The 18,099-nt window shown below is 44.8% G+C and overlaps 1 protein-coding gene across 6 annotated transcripts in view; it reads left to right on the forward strand.

The window, feature by feature from the left end:
• Positions 1-18,099, forward strand: part of dlgap4b (discs, large homolog-associated protein 4b) — a 146,565-nt gene that overhangs the window by 84,834 nt on the left and 43,632 nt on the right. For 4 of the 6 annotated variants that reach the window (XR_014276933.1, XM_082534347.1, XM_082534350.1 and 1 more), the window contains exon 3: positions 7,120-7,201. The gene's annotated coding sequence lies outside the window, so the exon portion shown is untranslated. The remainder of the gene's footprint in view (positions 1-7,119; positions 7,202-18,099) is intronic. The other 2 variants (XM_082534348.1, XM_082534349.1) reach the window with 1 other exon arrangement.

Raw genomic sequence — 18,099 nt, forward strand, 5'->3', positions numbered from 1 at the left:
ATAACAATAAAGAACATAAACATAAAGTCACTGAGTCATGGTCGCAGGACCATGACAGTACCCCCCCCCCCCCCCTCAAGGGCTGGCCCCCGACAGCCACAGAAACACACCACCAGATCCGGGCGGGCGGCAGGGGGCCCAGGACGGAGGGACCGGGCCAAGACCAAAGACGGAGGCCCCAGAGTCCCAAACAAATGTTCACAAAAAAAAAACTCACAGGGGAGCAGAGTCCAAAACACAGTTCAGGTGGCCGGCCAGGGGCCCGATAACACAGGAGGCCAGAATGGGACAGTTCAGGAGGCCGGCCACGAAGAAGGCCGTGGAGGCGCACAAAAGGTTCAGGAGGCCGGCCGTGCGGAAGGCAACGGCGGCCGCTCAGGCGAAGAGGGTCCGGGGGCCGGCCGGAAGGCAACGGCGGCCGCTCAGGCGAAGAGGGTCCGGGGGCCGGCCGTGCGGAAGGCAACGGCGGCCGCTCAGGCAATGGCGGTCCGGGGGCCGGCCGTGCGGAAGGCAACGGCGGCCGCTCAGGTGACGGCGCCCGGCCAGTAGCCTAGCCAGCGGTCCAGAAAACGGCCGTTTAGCTCCAGACCCAAACGAGGCTGGGCCAGGCGAGGCTGAGGGCACGGAAGCCGGGACCGCAGCAGGCGGAGATGATGATGCAGACACGGAGGCTGGACCAGACGAGGATGCAGACACGGAGGCTGGACCAGGCGAGGCTGATGAGGACGCTGAAGCTGAGGCTGGACCAGGCGAAGCTGAAGAGGACGCTGAAGCGGAGGCTGGACCAGGCGCTGCGGGTGAAGATGAGGATGCTGTGGCCGAGGATGCGGGCACGAAGGCTGGACCAGACGAGGATGCGGGCACAAAGGCTGGACCAGACGAGGATGCGGGCACAAAGGCTGGACCAGACGAGGATGAAGCCGGACCAGGCAGGGACGAAGCCGGACCAGGACCGGGCGAGACTGAAGCTGGACCAGACGAAGATGCAGACACGAAGGCTGGACCAGACGAGGCTGAAGCCGGACCGGGCGAGGATGAAGCTGTAGCTGAAGCTGGGCCGGGCGAAGCTGTAGCTGAAGCTGGGCCAGGTGAGGATGAAGCTGGACCAGAATCAGGCGAGGATGAAGCTGAGGATGAAGCCGGACCAGGCGTGGATGAAGCCGGACCAGGCGTGGATGAAACCGGGCCAGGCGTGGATGAGGCCGGGCCAGGCGTGGATGAGGCCGGGCCAGGCGAGGATGAAGCCGGGCCAGGCGAGGATGAAACTGAAGCTGGACCAGGCGAAGATGAAGCTGCAGCTGGACCAGGCGAGGATGAAGCCGGGCCAGGTGAGGATGCGTCCTCAGGCTGAGGTGTGGCCGTAGCAGGCGGTAGCACTGCCGGTGGTGGTACTGCAGGAGGCGGCGCTGCAGTCACAGGTGGAGAAGCAGCCACAGGTGGAGAAGCAGGAGGCTGGACAGGCTCCTCGGGACCCCCAGCAGGCGAAACAGGAGGCTGGACGGGCTCCTCGGGCCCCCCAGCAGGCGAAACAGGAGGCTGGACGGCTGGACGGGCTCCTTGGGCCCCCCAGCAGGCGAAACAGGAGGCTGGACAGGCTCCTCGGGCCCCCCAGCGAAAACAGCCGCAGAACCAGTGGGCACCGGGGCCCCCGGCACACATGAAACAAAACCAGTAGGCACGTGGGCCTCTGGCACATATGAAACAAAACCAGTAGGCACGTGGGCCTCTGGCACATATGAAACAAAACCAGTAGGCACGTGGGCCTCCGGCACACATGAAACAAAACCAGTAGGCACGCGGGCCTCCGGCACACATAAGGAGGGCTGCAGCTGCGCAGAGCACTGACCCTGCTCAGGCAGTGACAGCCCGGTGCAGTTCACAGCTGGCATCGTGGCCTCCAGGGGTCCAGAGTAAGCTGAGGGCAGAAACCCAGCCTCTGGGGAAGCCCCGGAGTGAGCAATAGTCTCTAATGTAGCCAGCTTTTGAGGAACAGATCCGTAGTGAAACAGTTTGTCTCCCTGCTCAGAAACAGCGGTGGAAAAACAGTGTGAAAATTGTGGCTTAAGGGAGGCTAATGGTTGAGCTACAGACTGGGAAGCTTGTGGCTGGACACAGAACTGAGCCAGAGAATGGCAATAAAGTCCTGGCTCAGAAGGAGCGGCAGAGACACAGTCTGTCAGTTTTGCAGCGGGTTTGTACACGCCCACTTGGGAAGGATCCGTTACCACGAAGGTAGGTAAGCGATCCATACAGTCTCCCATCCCGCTCTGAATAGCCCCAGAAAACAAAGTCCCGGAAACTGGGGAAAGCAATGCATCCCGCTGACTCACCGCATCGGGCTGCTCGAAAGTGAATGCAGACGGGGGGTGTAGTCCGAGGTCCAAAAGGAGAAACTTCCGCTCCCACGGACATAACGAGTCTAGAAGCCATGGGAGACCGGTCACCAGACGCTGTAGCCGCCTCTCTATAGTCAAGTCAAGTCAAGTCAAGTTTATTTATAGAGCACATTTAAAAACAACCAAGGCTGACCAAAGTGCTGTACAGTAAATACAGATAAAAATACAATAGAACACAATTTCGTAATAACACCTCGCTGATAAAAATAAAATAAAAATATATAAAACAAATAAATTAAACCTTTCTAAAAGCCAATGAAAAGAGGTGAGTTTTAAGAGCGGTTTTAAAAGTTTCTAGGCTTTTGGAGAGTCTGACGTGAGGAGGTAAACTGTTCCACAGTCTGGGTGCAGCCACAGCAAACGCCCTCTCTCCCTTTGTCTTTAATTTATACCTGGGAACATCTAAAAGCATCAGGTCGGCTGACCTCAAAGATCTCCTGGGGCGATAAGTACTAAGGAGTTCTGACAGGTAAGAAGGTGCAGTGCCATTTAAAACCTTAAAAGCCAGCAATAAGATTTTAAAATCAATCCTAAAGGCAACTGGGAGCCAGTGGAGAGAGCAGAGAACCGGAGTGATGTGGTCTCTTTTTTTGAACCGGTCAACAGGCAAGCGGCAGCGTTCTGCACCAGTTGAAGGCGATGTAGACAGGAACGATCTAGGCCAGCATAGAGGGAATTGCAGTAGTCTAGCCGTGAAGTAATAAAAGCATGGACCACTCTTTCTAGATCGTTCCTGCAAAGGTAAGACTTGACTTTGGCTAAAATCCGCAAATGATAAAAAGATCCCTTAACTACAGAGCTAATTTGTTTATCAAGTTTAAAAGCATTGTCAAAAATAACACCAAGACTCTTAATGGAAGAAGTGCAATCGGAGGTTAGGGGTCCCAAAAAGTCAAGAGAGAAGTTGGGATCTTTAGGAAGCCCAAACACAATGACTTCAGTTTTGCTTTCATTAAGGTGTAAGAAGTTAAGAGTCATCCAAGTCTTAATGTCAGACAAGCAGGAGAGTAGCGGCTGCAAAGAAACATTGCAGTTCAACCTCAGAGGGAGGTAGATCTGAATATCATCGGCAAAGATGTGGAAGGACACATTATGTTTACGGAGCACATCGCCCAGAGGGAGCAAGTACAGAATAAACAACAGGGGGCCTAGTATGGACCCCTGAGGTACGCCACAGGTTAAAGGAGCTCTGGGAGATGACAGTTCACCAAGGTGAACAGAAAAACTCCTATTATTCAAATAGGACTGGAAAAACTTTAAGACAGTGCCCTTTAAACCGACACAATGTTGAAGGCGGGATAGCAGTATGTTGTGATCAACAGTGTCGAAGGCTGCTGTCAGGTCCAGGGTTACTAAGACAGCAGCACAACCAGAGTCAACAGTTAAAAGCAAATCATTAAAAACTCTCAGAAGGGCGGTTTCTGTGCTATGCCGAGCTCTAAAACCAGACTGGAACTTCTCATAGAGATTGTTATTGTCAAGAAATAGCTGGAGCTGCGTGAGGGCGGCTCGTTCCAGTACTTTAGACAGAAAAGGGAGGTTGGAAATGGGCCTATAGTTAGAGAGTAGGGATGGATCTAGATTAGGCTTTTTAAGGAGAGGTTGAACAACAGCGTGCTTGAAGGGTGTTGGAAAACAACCAGAACTGAGGCAGGCATTGATCAGGACCAGAAGGAAAGGTCCGACTGAGTCCAGAACCTGCTTCAGAAGCCGAGAGGGGATAGCATCGGTGGAACAGTTAATAGTCTTAACCTTGCAGACTATTTCATGCAGCTGAGAGAGAGAGATTGGTTCGAACTGATTAAAGGCAGAATGGCACAAAGACAAAACACAGGGATTGGAAGGTGAAGATGGAATGACAGACTGCAGGGAGGAAATCTTGTTTACAAAGAACTTTAGAAAGTCATTACAGAGGGTGGCAGAAGGTGTGAGGCTGATGGATGTGTAAGGATTTACAATGGAATTTAAAACACGAAACAGAGTCTGAGGTTTATGGACACTACTGCTAACCAGGTTTGATATGTAGGAGGACTTGGCCTCTTTAACGGCTTTCTGATAGGTTGAAAGAGAGTCTCTGAGGATATTAAAAGAAATGTGCAGCTTGTCCTTTTTCCATTTTCTCTCAGCACACCTACAGGTGCGCCTGAGAGCACGAACAGAGTCTGTAATCCAGGGTTCAGCGTGAGCTTTGGGACGGAGTGTTTTTAGGGGAGCGATGAGGTCCAAAATAGAAGTACATGTTGAGTTGAAAAGAGCAGTTAAATCTTCTGCACACAAGGAATCAATCCAGTCCACCGTGGAGAGCTCAGAGTTGCTAAAAGCAGCAGAAAACTGAGATGGTACATGGGTATTGATGATCCGGTGACGGCGTGAAGGAGGTTTAACTGCAGCATCAGAACAATGTGCAGTGGCAGAAAATAGAACAGGAAAATGATCGGAGATACACGCACTCTCACAAATTTCAGAGATGTGGATACCCAAGCCGTGAGACATGACAAGGTCCAAAGTGTGACCCTTCTCATGTGTGGAGCCAGACACACACTGAGTAAGGTTGAAGGAATCCAACAGTGAAACAAAGTCTCTAACCAGGGGTTTAGATGGACAGCACACATGAATATTCAGGTCACCAACAATAAGAAAATGATCGAAATCTACTGAAAGCCCTGAAAGGAATTCCCCAAACTCACTGATAAAGTCCTTGTTAAATTTGGGAGGACGATATACCACTGCAATCAGTAACGGAGTGGATGAGTTTAGTTTAAAAAGCTGTAGTTCAAAGCTGGAAAAAGAGGAAAAAGAAATCTGATGGCAGTCATAAACAGATTTAAAAACACAGGCGAGGCCTCCGCCTTTGCCAGAGGACCTGGGAGTGTTTAAAAAACAACAGCCTGGGGAGTCCCAGCCTCTATAGCGCGCTGGGACTCCCCGCCCGGGTTTTCCAGCCACAGGTCAATAAGCACCTGTGTGGCATCGATTAGATTCTCCCGTAGCTCCTTGGACGGGTTAAGCGCTGCTGGGTCCATGTTGTGGTCGCGTCGTACTGTCACGGTCCGGGGCAGCGGCCGTGTGAAGAGTGGAAAGGAGGACTCAAATGCAGCACTTACTCAGATGTGAAGGCGATTTATTGACAATATCAAACATAAAGTGGAGATGGCAAAACAGAACTAAGGATGAACTAAACTGGGTGAAACTACACAAAGGAGTGGCAAACCTGAACATGAAGGGAGAACAGCAGGGAGAGCACGCAGGGGATTTCACAGGGTATGAACACAGACGACGCGACGAGGAGCAGAGGAAATCACACACTATAAGTACACAAAGAGACACTGGGAAATCACACACAGGTGGGGGAAACAGCTGGACCTGATTAACCTGACGAGACAAGGGAACACTAACACCAGGGACCAACAGAGGGAGCACAAACCCAGAACCCAGTGTCTAAAATCCCAAACACAAACCATCCCAAAACAGCCATGAATAATAATGAAAGTAATAACAATAAAGAACATAAACATAAAGTCACTGAGTCATGGTCGCAGGACCATGACAGTTCTGACTGACAGCTCATTTATATATATTTATGTCTAAACTTTGCTGTTGTCTTTAAACCTGCACGAAAGATCTTATGGGCGGGTTCTGTATCTTCGTTTGCATTGTATGTTTGTGTTGTTTGTGTGGCATCCACACTCTTTGTTTGCTTCCCACATGAATGCGTAAAAACATCAAAGAGAATATTTTCGAAAGTTGTCATACTTCAGGATGAAGCCTTGGCATGACACATTCTGCACACTGAATACTAACACCAAGGTTGTGCCCTTCTACCAACTGTATATTTTAGTCCTTGTGGCATTGATGAACAAAGCCTTCTTTTCACTGAAGTCCTGAGGAGAAGCTCAATCCATAATGCAAAATAAGAGTTCTGGGATGCCGTTTGATGCCTGACCTTCGAGGGTGGTTCTCCCAGGATTTTTGATGGCACTTGTCAAAGTGTGGACCTTTTGTACTTTCCGGTGAGAAGCCTGAACTCCTTCTCTTCTTTTCCTAACTAAGGCAACATGAAATTAAAAAGAAAGCTGTCGACAGAGAGACTTTTTTTGTCCAAGCACTGATCATACTCCTCTGTGTGGAGTCTATTATATCACAGAGTCCACATAGGACAAAACAGTGAGTGGACGGACTGCTTTGAAAGGCCTGGGGTCAAAAAATTTGTGATCCCACGCTGTCATAGTTTCTGTAACACTGCAGGTGTTATAAAACCAACAGGAATATGAATGAGTGGGAGATTGCCATGATTGAAATGTCCTAAAGCAACTCTGTGCCTTTGTAATATCCTCCAAGGTGTGGGAGAGGCAAAAGAGAGCGAAAGTAGGACACTCGGGCGTAAAGCAGAGACAAAAAGGTGGAGCTGCTTGCTACTTTGCTGGCCTGAGCCTGCATACAAGTTGCCCTCAGGCACTGGTTCACAATCAGTATATTTTGTCCTGATTTGCAATGCTGCATGGCAAAGCCTTATCCTCAGCTCTGTGTGCTCCCCGTGGGTATAATATGTGTGTGTGTGTGTGTGTGTGTGTGTGTGTGTGTGTGTGTGTGTGTGTGTGTGTGTGGGTGTCTTTCGCAAAACAGCTTAGGTTTTCTTGTCACTTAACAAGGAAAGCATGACATGATTATATGAGTTCATAACAGACAGAAATGTTGAAACACTTTTTCTTTGTATATCTTCCAGAAGAGCTCCACCAACTCAGATCGAGGCTTCTGAGAAATGAGCTGCCAATGTAAGTCCCTTGGCTGACCTCAGCGCTTCGCTGGTAATGTTGCTTTTAAATTAATTAAACTGACTGAAAGTTATAATTGAGTACACAAACACTCGTGCATGCACAGAGTGATAACCTTGTACCCCAAACCTATCCCTCACTTCACCTCACTACCCATCAGGGACAGAGTTTGCCGCTGACATACACTAATTTATTAGCAGCTAATTGCTATCCCTTGCAGACATTCTGGTGGGACATCAAAGGATGACACTCCTCAGGAGAAACGATTGAAATTCAAATTTCAAACAATACCCTTTCCCTCTGTATGGTGCTACGGACTCGTCGCCTTTGGTTTTAGTTTGTCATCCCAAGTGCATGGAAGGCTTAAGGCTCTATCAATAATGGATGAGGATTTGAGACTTTACAGTGGGTTTTCCAGGAGATTCGGTGCTTCCATTTAAAGCCCTGCAAGACTGGCACTCTGTATACCTGGAAACTGCTGTTGTCGCTTTGAAGCAGTTCTTGAGGCAGTATAGTCGCTCAGTGCTGCTTACAGAAAAAGATAAGAAGCTGTAACTTTCAGAGAAGCACCGCAGCTGTACACATGGGATTTTAGGGTGAAGTCTATGCTGCGGTCTTTCATAGTGCATTCACTTCTAAAAGCATGCTGTAGCAAGCTGAGGCCCACACAACAAAAGCACTGCAAAAACGTCCCATTTGTATCATATTATGACCCGGTGTGAAATGCAGCCTGTTTTCTGTTCTTAGCTGACAGGAGTGGCACCCAGTGTGGTCTTTTGTTTCAAGGTTTGACTCAAGACTAGATAACAAAGACACTGCAAAAGCATTGCGTTTGTGTCATATTGTCCTGTAAACATTGTAATGATTTATTTTGTGTGGACAGCTTGGGGCAGTTCAAAAATCTGTTGACTATCTGGTATTATTTAATGGCGATCATATAGTATGTTTCCCACTTATAAACTATGAGAATTAGCAGACACATCATTTGCATTTTGTTTACTAGGCAATTATAAAATCAGCTTTCAGCATTTACGCTTTGTTTCTTCGCTAACTCTGGAGGGAAAAGCTAAGTCATTAGTAGCTAAATGCTTTATATGCTAGTCAATGACTTTGTGTTAATGGTGGTAAATATTCAGCTTTTTGGGGGCACATTTACTGTAACCGCGGCTAGAAATTCAACTACTGAAGACCGTGAGTAATAAGCTTAGGCCCTAGAGACTGTTCAACGACCTCCTGTGTATTTCCTGAATGGTTGGCGAGGAGTTGTTGGAGGCTGCTGGCTGTCGCTGAGTGAAATGGGTAGCAGAGAGAATTCTACACCAAAAACTTCTTTGTGATTACTTTAGGGGCTAGCGGATTGCCAAGGTCTCCCTTTGTTTACATGAAAGATGTTGGCTTATGTGCAAACATTTGCTAATTAAACACCAAGCTATAATGAAACAGAGAGCACTCTCCTTCAAAATAAAAGCTGTGCCTTACACTGAAACCAACAAATTTCAAAAAGATCCACTTTTTACTTATTTGTCCTATACCCATCACAGTTTCACTACAATTTAGTGAGTAGCTGGCAAGTGTTTTGCAGACAAATCAGCATCTTCTATGGGCAACATCAGCAATCTGCAACAACCAAAGAAATCACAAGGAAGTTTTCAGTGGAGCACCATCTCAAAGATGACCAATTTTTGACCAATTTCACCTAGCGATTTCCAGCAACCTCCAGTTACCCATCAAAGTCTATCAGGGAATACACATTTTTCCTAGCAACCGGTATTTACCAGTATGTCTCTAACTGATCTCTAGCCCTATGTGGTTGGGGCTTTAGCCGTGTACCTGCCAGCAGCCACTCACAGCTAATCTGGGAACACAAATCTTTCCCTACCAAGCCAGGGTGGCTAGCATTAGCATCAATCATTAAAACAGACAGTTGTGTCTGTTTTAATAGGTAACTGCTTATGGACCCTACAGAGATGGCTTTCAACCCATGCAAACATTCCCATGCAGAGCTTCAGAAAGCCAACACCGCCTAGCTCAACTCTGTGTGGGTCAGATGTCGATTGATTGACAAGTGGGCTGAAACAGGAAAGAGAGTGACAGTAATAGAAGAACAAACAATAACAAAAATCAGTGATTATAAAAATAAAAAAAGCACAGACAGTAGCTACAGTGGACATTTTTCATTGTTTTTAACACTTGGTTTCACTTCAGCTCTTTGTATTTTGTAACTTTGCTCCTCTGTGGAGTTGGCTGGAGGATCAGCACCACATCCTTTCGATACTTCCTCTTTCTGGCAACAGGCGTTCCCTGCTGTCTGCCGATGCAGTGCCAACAGAGAACTATGTTGAACCCATAAAACACTCTGTAGAACTGAAGCCCTCAAAGGTGGATAATAATATTTTCTCACTAGGATTGCAAGTCAGCAGCCTCTCATGTGTCCGTGCCAGGATGTTGTAAACCAGCAAGGTGGAAAAGTGAGTTACATTTTAGACGTCTCATAAAAACAGCACAGTTGGGCATTCATTCATTCATTTATTAGGGTCACATTCATTGCAAACATGTTAGTTGATGTAAAACTGCAGAGAAGGTTAGCCACACTCACCAAACATTGTGTAAATTCAATATTATGTGTGTTGCACAGTGTTTGAAATATTGATGGCGTTTAAAATTAGATGATTTTAATTAGATTCAAACTGTATTTTTGACCTTGTCCATTACATCCTGATTGTTTCTTGCGTGCTTTCCTCTTCTTACATAAGTCAGTTTATTTGGGTTTTTGCCACATTTAATCAACTAAGAAATTCATCCTAAGGAACATTTCTCATTATTCTAGAAATGTCTATAATTTGAAGGGTTTTTCTCATTCTTATTTTTGGTTAAATAAATTAAATTATCTGCCTATTTAAGCTTGTTGATTCTCTGGGAAACAGCTTGCCCTATTTTTCTACCAGTTTATTTCCTTATATATATATATATATATATATATATATATATATATATATATATATATATATATATATATAGTGGGTAAGTATAGAGACAAAAATGACCGCAGATATCAACTTTTAGTACAAATCTGGCATAACTGTGTAATGTAATAATGTTAAACCGTGAAAATAGAGAAACCGCAGTTGTAATATTTAGCATTGTGTCTGCAATGTCACATTTTAATGGAAGTTTTACACTGTGTCCATATTTAAATGAAGGATTAGGACACAGCATATATCCAAAAGCTGACTAGCTCTTATATACTCAGTGTATATACCCCTAAAAACATACACAAAGACGATGCAGTCTTTATGTTTTCTTATATCACGTCACACATACACACAGAGAAATGCATTAGTATGCAGATATGGCCCTTGACATTTATACTCACAGGCAAATGAACAGACACTTCTTCAGGCCAACACATCGGCACACATGTTCACACATACAGCCACTTTCCTGCAGAAACAGTGGTCCTGCCAGCTGTGTTGCTGTGGTAAGGAGATAACAGGAAACTCCAATCACAGGTCTTCTCTCAATCCATTCCATAACACCCCTGATGGGAGTCTCCCTGGGGTTGAGGATGAGAGGGTATAGCAGACATCACACTAACAATAGGCCATGCTAGAGGTGTTGAAATTGGATCCAAAGTTTGCATTCGACACAGGCTTTTGTATCGTACATGTGTACCAAAAGTGCACTGATAAAAAATTAACCACACAAATCTTTTTTTCAATTCAAGCAGCATTTGACAAGAAATAATATGAACAATGACGGCTTTGTGAAGAAAGGAGGAAAAGGGGTGCAACTGCAGTACTGAAACATTGTGATCAAAACTGAGCACGCTCTGAGAAGGTAGGGTTGAGAGCAGGGCTGCAGTGCACAGTCATGATTGATGCATTACTCTGCCCTAGTTGTCTGCACACAAGAACAGGAAGACTGTGGCAATTTTACCCAATCCCAGTGTAAAACTTCTTTTGTCTCTTCACTTTCCCACTCCTGTTTTGTCTCTCTATGCACTTGCAATATGAAGAGCTCATCCTTTGCTATTAAAAAGCCTCTTATGTGTGCAGACAGTAAGAAGCAAGCGTGGAAATCATTTTTAGCATTAAAGGGCTCTTACTGTCCTACACATAGGATATAAACTATCTCTTCCAGAGAATGCAGATTATTTCATCCCATTTCCTGCTGCCTTTTAATATGCTGCACACAATCACATCGTAACTGTGACATGCACCATTCCGTTTTTCTATCCTTTGTTGCTAGATACCTAAAAAGCAAAAATGAAATGCTGTTTCATCCCCAGAGATGAGATGTACAGTGGGGCAAAAAAGTATTTAGTCAGCCACCGATTGTGCAAGTTCCCCCACTTAAAATGATGACAGAGGTCAGTAATTTGCACCAGAGGTACACTTCAACTGTGAGAGACAGAATGTGAAAAAAAAATCCATGAATCCACATGGTAGGATTTGTAAAGAATTTATTCGTAAATCAGGGTGGAAAATAAGTATTTGGTCACCTCAAACAAGGAAAATCTCTGTCTCTCACAGACCTGTAACGTCTTCTGTAAGAAGCTTTTCTGTCCCCCACTCGTTACCTGTATGAATGGCACCTGTTTGAACTCATCATCTGTATAAAAGACACCTGTCCACAGCCTCAAACAGTCAGACTCCAAACTCCGCCATGGCCAAGACCAAAGAGCTTTCGAAGGACACCAGGAAAAGTATTGTAGACCTGCACCAGACTGGGAAGAGTGAATCTACAATAGGCAAGCAGCTTGGTGTGAAAAAATCAACTGTGGGAGCAATCATCAGAAAATGGAAGACATACAAGACCACTGATAATCTCCCTCGATCTGGGGCTCCACGCAAGATCTCATCCCGTGGGGTCAAAATGATCATGAGAACGGTGAGCAAAGATCCCAGAACCACACGGGGGGACCTGGTGAATGACCTGCAGAGAGCTGGGACCAAAGTAACAAAGGTCACCATCAGTAACACACTACAACGGCAGGGAATCAAATCCCGCAGTGCCAGACGTGTTCCGCTGCTGAAGCCAGTGCATGTCCAGGCCCGTCTGAAGTTTGCCAGAGAGCACATGGATGATACAGCAGAGGATTGGGAGAATGTCATGTGGTCAGATGAAACCAAAGTAGAACTTTTTGGTATAAACTCAACTCGTCGTGTTTGGAGGAAGAAGAATACTGAGTTGCATCCCAAGAACACCATACCTACTGTGAAGCATGGGGGTGGAAACATCATGCTATGGGGCTGTTTTTCTGCCAAGGGGACAGGACGACTGATCCGTGTTAAGGACAGAATGAATGGGGCCATGTATCGTGAGATTTTGAGCCAAAACCTCCTTCCATCAGTGAGAACTTTGAAGATGAAACGAGGCTGGGTCTTCCAACATGACAATGATCCAAAACACACCGCCCGGGCAACAAAGGAGTGGCTCCGTAAGAAGCATTTGAAAGTCCTGGAGTGGCCTAGCCAGTCTCCAGACCTCAACCCCATAGAAAATCTGTGGCGGGAGTTGAAAGTCCGTGTTACTCGGCGACAGCCCCAAAACATCACTGCTCTCGAGAAGATCTGCATGGAGGAATGGGCCAAAATACCAGCTACTGTGTGTGCAAACCTGGTAAAGACCTATAGTAAATGTTTGACCTCTGTTATTGCCAACAAAGGTTATGTTACAAAGTATTGAGTTGTATTTTTGTTATTGACCAAATACTTATTTTCCACCCTGATTTACGAATAAATTCTTTACAAATCCTACCATGTGAATTCATGGATTTTTTTTTCACATTCTGTCTCTCACAGTTGAAGTGTACCTCTGGTGCAAATTACTGACCTCTGTCATCATTTTAGGTGGGGGAACTTGCACAATCGGTGGCTGACTAAATACTTTTTTGCCCCACTGTACTTCTGCCTCTGAAATCTGTTTATTTTCAGAAGAGTCACTTGAGACAAAACATTTGCTAAATGTATATGGTCTAATATATCAGGATGAATATGCTCAGAAATGCGCATCCCTTCTTGTCAAGGTCAATATCTTCTCTGACTCAGAAATCCTATTAGCGGAGATCCACATTACCTGCTTTAGTGCAGTTTAATAGGGTAATGAGTCTCAGTGGTGATATTCAAACACAGAGGGAAGGAAACCTCACGGGAAATTGTTGATTAAGAAGACTTATAAAGTACTAAAATGCCTTAATTTGTAAATCACACCCTAAAAACGACTCAAAAGAGTAATAGAACTTTTTCAGCCTTTGTGGATTGTAGATACAAAGACGCAGCACTGAACTTGGATTACTTTGTTTTTGTGAGTTTCAAAATTATGGAAATACTTGCCGTATTTTTCAGACTATAAGGCGCACCGAATTATAAGGCACATTACGTGAAATAAAACAGTCAGATAAGCCAAACTTTATTCAACTCATTTTTCTTGCTTCCTCCACTTCCGTACCATGCATTCATTAACCCTTTAAAGCCGGTCGGAGCGGGCACGCTTCGTTTTGCGCAACTATTGCTAAATCCCGGTAGCACTGCAACCACGTAAGCTAGTGCAATAATTTTTTTGCATATGAAACCGGAGGAGTTGTACTTACATCTTATGCCATCAGCTTGTCCTAGGTCACGGTTTCCTTCCACATATAGCTTTGCAAAAACTGCATAAAAAGCACTTGCAGCAACAAAAACACAATATTCCAGAAACACGCTTTGCCGATCCTTTTTTTTTTTTCCATCAGGGCCTTAGCATCTTGGCTGTTCTGGTCTCCTGCGTGCGTGAGCCACTCTCGTAGTCGCCATGTCCTGCCCAACCTGGATTTGCGGAGATGTTTTTTACCATAGGGCCTTGTGGGCCTATATGGTGTTTTAAAAGTTATGTTTGACTTTCTGGTTTCTGTGTCATCTGGGGATGCTCATATTGCACTGCTGGAAATAGTTTGTTTTGATGCATATGCTGTTTTTTTGCAAATTTGCATTATAATATTTATTTTCGTTTTTCTTGCAGTATATAAAAATTGGTGTATTTCAAAAATAAAACTATAAATGGTAAATGGCCTGTATTTATATAGCGCTTTACTAGTCCCTAAGGACCCCAAAGCGCTTTACATATCCAGTCATCCACCCATTCACACACACATTGGTGATGGTAAGCTACATTGTAGCCACAGCCGCCCTGGGGCGCACTGACAGAGGCGAGGCTGCCGGACACTGGCGCCACCGGGCCCTCTGACCACCACCAGTAGGCAACGGGTGAAGTGTCTTGCCCAAGGACACAACGACCGAGACTGTCCAAGCCGGGGCTCGAACCGGCAACCTTCCGATTACAAGGCGAACTCCCAACTCTTGAGCCACGATCGCCCTATGAAGACACTTAAAATAAATTTCCTGTGGTGGGAAACTATTTTGTGCAACTTTTTTGTATTTACAGTTTTGAGGGATAAGCCTCTTAAATTTCTCTAACTAGAAATATATGTTAAAAAAACAAAAACGATTTTTAATTCTTTTGTAGTTTATTGCACTTTTTTGCAATTTATGTAATTACTATGCACTTAATGCAGACATATTATTAAAATTTGGGCTATAATAGTTGTATTGATGTATATCAACTTGAAATGCTCCCAAAAATGGCACTACAACATGAAAAAATATAATATAAGCTCTGGAGGACTTGGTTCTATGGTAGGTCTTAAAGGGTTAATGTTGAATTGCTATTGCAGTATATTAATGACTAACCTCGTATTCTGGAAGGAACTCAGTTGTTCTCCTGACTGAAGTTTGGTCCGTTTACAGCATCCTGCCATGCGATTACATTTTTTTCTCTAACCATCGGGAACCTTCACATTAACTTTTATCGAGTGGAAAAACGTTAGCGTTCATCCTCCAGCTTTATGTTATGTTAATATAGCTGTGTCGCTAGCGATCACATAGCACATCATTAAATAACAGCTAGCCCAACTTCAGTAACTCTATAAACATCAGTACTGTTTAGTTTTCTGTCTTCATTTATGTTGGAAGTGACAGCAGAGCTGTACATTTGAATTTTTTCAGAAATCTCTCCCTTCGCGGTCTACGTGGTCCGGGTCCTCAGAAGGTCGGGTAGGCCGGAAGTAAACGGCTGTTAAATTGGACGGTCTAGCCTTCAGATTAGCGTCACCGCTATCTCGGTGGAGTTTAATAAACTCAGCCGTCTGCTCCTTGCTATCTAAAATATGACAGGACACTGGCGTAAATTCTCGACTGTCTCATACTTCTGTTTAATCAGTTTCTGTTTGATGTTTAGTCAGCTGTGTAAAAACCAAGGAGGAACCCACCCAGGGGATTAATAAAGTTTTATTTTATCTAATCTAATCTTATAACTTTAATCTCAGCCAAACCGATTTACTCACGAACAAACAAAACACTGAAAAAAGCCCAACAATAACATTTTTAGGTTGTCTAAGTGACTTATATATTACGTTTAACCAGAGCAGCGAAAGTCCGCGGTGATCTGAAAATGATGTGCCGGGAGTTGTGCCGTTCTCGGCCGCATCAGTAACACTCGAGCTCCCGGCTAGCTATCGAGCTGGTGGGTAGCAGACGTCTCCGAAAACGTCGAAGCACTTTTGCAAATATGCGATAACTTGATAAACCGAGCAGATATTTGATGTTTACACAGCTACTACTGAAAATATGTTAAAAGTTTATTTTGTGACCCAGAAAGATTAGTATGAGTAATTTTAAAACTTAGTAGCGGCCGCCATTGTTGGAAACTGGAGTTTGGCTGGGCCGCGCTATGAATTCTGGGATATGGTAGGCCACGAAGGACACACCCGACCCATCCTTCAAATTCGGGGAAAAGGAGTACGCATTTTTCGGCTGCATTCGGAGGAGTCTACGAATTTGGACAGCCTTCGGCACGTCGCTGTGACGTAATCGGTCTACAAATGGGGCCTCAGGAGGATGCAGCCCATGAATTTGGACACGACCAATAACTGTTGTTGGCATCCCAATACATCAGATCAAAAGGGCGAATGCGACTGTAATGATTATGCTTAGCACCAGTGTGATAAGATTTTTTTTCCGACCAGAACTTGGAGGGTTTACAAACACTGACTTGGACTCAAACTGAACAGAAACTGTCAAACAGCAAAAAACAAGAATAAACTGAATAGTAATTAATGCAAAAGATCATGAAATGTCATAAGACGGGAGAAAATGATGAAGGTTTGACATTTTAATGTGTCAAGCTTTTAAGGTCAATTTTAGAATTTTCTGGAAAAAAACAAACTTGTCTTGCTTGCATTATTAAACAGTATAACTCAGGGGTAGAAAGAGGCATTTTGATCATAGGTCACTGTATCAAGCTATGGTTTGGTATAGGTCAACTAGATGACAGCCTAGGGCAGGGGTCGGCAACCTGTGGCTCCGGAGCCGCATGCGGCTCTTTAGTCCTTTTAGTGCGGCTCCGCGTGGTTTGGGAAAAAAAATCTTTTTTTTAAGTAATTAGCTGAAGTGTATTTTATTTATGTTAGTTCTTTTTTAACTTGTAGTTCTAAATTGGAAGATATTTGTGATATTGAAATATAAATATAAAATTATATTCTATTAGTTTTTCATCGCTCAAAATAAGCGTCACACTTGCGGAAGCCGGTGTACCCGCCGAAACGCCATGCATTTATCGAGACTTTCAACCCCAGGTAAGCCAATAATGGATCTTCGGATCCATGTTATGTCAGCAGCTGTTCTCCGCCGTGAACTATGTTAAAAACAAACACCGCTCACGCCTCACAGATGACAACTTACAGTCCTGTGTAAAGATGAAACTGACTTCGCACAGCCCCGATTTGCAGATGCTGTGCGCAGAGGTTCAGGAGCAGAAGTCCCATTGTAAAGATATCACAGCAGACTCGACGATGTTTCCATGAACACGCTTTTCAGCATCTCTTTATTGACCACTTTTCACACACGGTTGCTGTACGTATACAGTCGGTGTTAAAGCTCACAGCCCGACACATACCAACACAACAGCATAGATGGCACAGACATTAAGGCGGCGAGGCGTGATTGCTGGTGCCGCTCAGGTGCGTCCGCCTCCCCTGCAGCGGCGCTGCAAACCACGCCCCGCCACATACATTAACCAGGTAAAATACATATTTAGGCAGAATTTTGTAAATATCTATTTTTCATTTTTCAGCAGCATAGTGCTTTTTTTCCAATTGTTTTTTAAAAGTCAGGTCCAGGCTCCAAAAGTCCAAAGGCAATATAAGGGTGGCGGCTCACAACAGTTTTTGTTTGCTACATGGATCATTTTAGTTCCGAGTCTTTCCTTTTGTTATGTTTCTTTAAGAGTTCAAAATGTGTTAATTACATAAATAAAATGTAATTTTCTCTGTAGCACTTCATGGATTTAAGCAACACACCTTAGTTGTTCACACAAAGCATAAAGGTAAATATATATATATACAGTGTTATCTTCATTTTAGATGTCAAAAAGTATTTGCGGCTCCCAGTGTTTTCTTTTGCGTTGAAATCGCGTCGGTGCTAAAGGTTGCTGACCCCTGGCCTAGTGTGTCAACAATTGGATGTGTGCATAGGGGGGGCGTGGGGGGATATTTGCTGCTACTTGTGCTACCCTACATCTGACATATAGTGCAAAATGTATATTATCAGAAACACTGTTATATTATAATACTGAAAGGAGACTGCAGGAAGACATTCTGCAGATGCTGACTGCCAGTGTTGCCCACACTGCTGATTACTAAGCTGAGGATCATGTATGAGTAACAAGCTTCCTGTTGTTCCCTGCAAAAATGACTGTAATGTGATTCAGTTCAGTCAGGCCACCGATCAGTTCCTGCATCAGGACAGATGAGTCCCCCCTTTCCTTCTCCCCTAGAATTCCCGGCAGCAGCTTCATTGCCTCCATTAAATGAGAGCTCATCGAATTATGCCTCCTTT

This window comes from Aulonocara stuartgranti, assembly GCF_965226115.1.
Source record: "Aulonocara stuartgranti genome assembly, chromosome: 5".
Classification (NCBI taxonomy): domain Eukaryota; kingdom Metazoa; phylum Chordata; class Actinopteri; order Cichliformes; family Cichlidae; genus Aulonocara; species Aulonocara stuartgranti.